The sequence below is a fragment of the Muntiacus reevesi genome, chromosome 5 (assembly GCF_963930625.1).
Source record: "Muntiacus reevesi chromosome 5, mMunRee1.1, whole genome shotgun sequence".
NCBI lineage: Eukaryota > Metazoa > Chordata > Mammalia > Artiodactyla > Cervidae > Muntiacus > Muntiacus reevesi.
In genome coordinates this window covers 56,448,584-56,451,242 of record NC_089253.1, presented here as the reverse complement: position 1 = coordinate 56,451,242, position 2,659 = coordinate 56,448,584, and positions in this window count along the sequence as shown.

The window sequence follows — 2,659 nt, the reverse complement described above, 5'->3', positions numbered from 1 at the left end:
TGAGAGTTGGACTATAAAGAAAGTTGAGCACTGAAGAATTGATGCTTTTGAACTGTGGTGCTGGAGAAGACTCTTGAGAGTCCCTTGGACTGCAAGGAGATCAAACCAGTCCATCCTAAAGGAAATCAGTTCTGAATATTCATTGGAAGGACAGATGCTGAAGCTGAAACTCCAGTAGTTTGACAACCTGATGTGAAGAACTGACTCATTGGAAAAGACCCTGATGCTAGGAAAGATTGAATATGGGAGGAGAAGGGACATCAGAGGATGAGATGGTTGGATAGCATCACTGACATGATGGATATGAGTTTGAGTAAATGCCGAGATTTGGTGATGGACAGGGAAGCCTGGTGTGGTGCAGTCCATGAGGTTGCAAAGAGTCAGACATGAATGAGTAACTGACCTGAACAGAAAAATACAGACAGATAAAATGATCCATTTCATGTCCAGTGATTAGAAGATTGAAAATTTTTAAATTGGCAAATATCCTTAAATTGATATGCAGATTCCTATAGATTCAAAGCAACCCCAGTCATCTTCCCATCAGGCATATTGTGGTGTGTGTGTGTGTGTGTGTGTGTGTGTGTGTGTGTACATAAATCCAGGAATTGATAATGGACAGGGAAGCCTGGTGTGCTGTAGTCCATGGGGTCACAAAGAGTCAGACACAACTGAGCAACTGAACTGAACTCCCATCATCACTTCTTAGCATTCCCTTGCTGAATAATACTGGCCCATGTTATCTGTGGTAGTCTATTAAGTATAAGGTCACTATGATCTTGGATCCTGGAATGAGTCTTTGGGTTAGAGTAACTGAGGTCTGTAGTAAATTAAAGATAACTTAAATTATTTGTCATTTCTGTCTTTGACTAGACATTGCCATTCCCTTGAATCAGTTGGAGAAATTAATAACTTTGATCAATAGACTCTGCGTGAAGTAGAGCACCAGTCCAAACTCAGATTTCAAGAGCCTGGAATCTTCCATCCCCTGTCTCCTAGAACACTTACTTTAGAGGAATCCAGTTAATATGCATGAAGTCTGGCTACCCTGAGAATGCCAAAGGTGTAAATAATCCAAACTAAGCCCATGCTTCAAAATCACTGCAGATGGTGACTGAAGTCATGAAATTAAAAGACACCTGCTCCTTGGAAGAAAAGCTATGACCAACATAGACAGCATATTAAAAAGCAGAGACATTTTTTTGTATACAAAGGTTCATCTAGTCAAAGCTATAGTTTTTCCAGTAGTCAGGTATAGATGTGAGAGTTGGACATAAAGAAAGCTGAGTGCCAAAGAATTGATGCTTTTGAACTGTGGTGTTGGAGAAGACTCTTGTGAGTTCTCTGGACTGCAATGAGATCAAACCCATCAATCATATAGGAAATTGATCCTGAATATTCATTGGAAGGACTGATGCTAAAGTTGAAGCTCCAATACTTTGGCCACCTGATGTGATTAACTGACTCATTAGAAAAGACCCTGATACTGGGAAGGAGTGAAGGCAGGAGGAGAAGGGGACGATAGAGGATGAAATTGTTTGATGACATCAATGAACATGAGCAAACTCTGGGAGTTGGTGACAGGGAAGCTTGGTGTGGTGCAGTCCATGGTGTTGCAAGTTGTTGGACATGACTGAGCGACTGAACTGACTGAATTGAAACCCATACTTCCAACCATCCTCACAGCTATGAGTTGAGTTCACCCCCACCCCCAAAATAAAAGATATGTTGAAATTCCAATTCTAAGCATCTCAGAATGCAAGCTTATGGGAAAACAGGATCAGTGTCGATGTGAATAGTTAAGATGTGATCTTACTGAAATAAGGTAGGCCCTTATCCCAATATGAAAGCTATCCTTACAGGAAGATAATATGATATGAAGAAACAGGAGGAGACGCACCTGTGAAAAAGGAGGCAGAGATTGGAATAACGTATTTACAAATAAAGAAATCCAGTGATTGCCAGCAAATACCAGAATCAAATGAGGCAAAGAAGGGTCTGTACATGTTTCAAAGAAAGTATGGACTTGCTAACATCTTGGTTTCAGGCATCTAGCCTTCTTAAAATACATTTCTTTTATTTTAAGCTTCCACGTTTGTAGCCCTTCGTTATAACAGCCCTGGGAAACTAATATAGCCACCAAGGCATCAGATAAATGGGGAAAAAAACAACAAAAATCAGCTTGAACACTTCAGTCTAGCTCACCTACCACGTGTTAGGAGTTCATGCATAAGGAACAGGTGTTATGGACACCTAAACTTGTACCTGGGGTATTGTGTCTTCCTTGTTGAAATGTTTAACCTTATTTAACTCTCTATTCAACTCTTAACTCATCATTCTTATTGTGCCATCACTTTCTTGCTGTTATATTTTATTTTTCAGTTATTTGAAAATATTTACTTTTTTATTGAAGTAGAATTGACTTACAAAGTGTTATTTTTCAGGTGTAGAGGAAAGTGACTCATTTAATGTATATATAAATTGTAAATATATGCATATGTCATCTTTTTCAGATTCATTTTTTTTAGGGTATTGCAAAATTTTGATTATAGTTCCCTCTGTTATATAGTAGGTCCATGTTGGTTACCTATTTTGTATACAGTAGTGTGTATATGTTAATTTCAAACTCCTAGTGTATCCCCTCTGACCATCCCCTTTG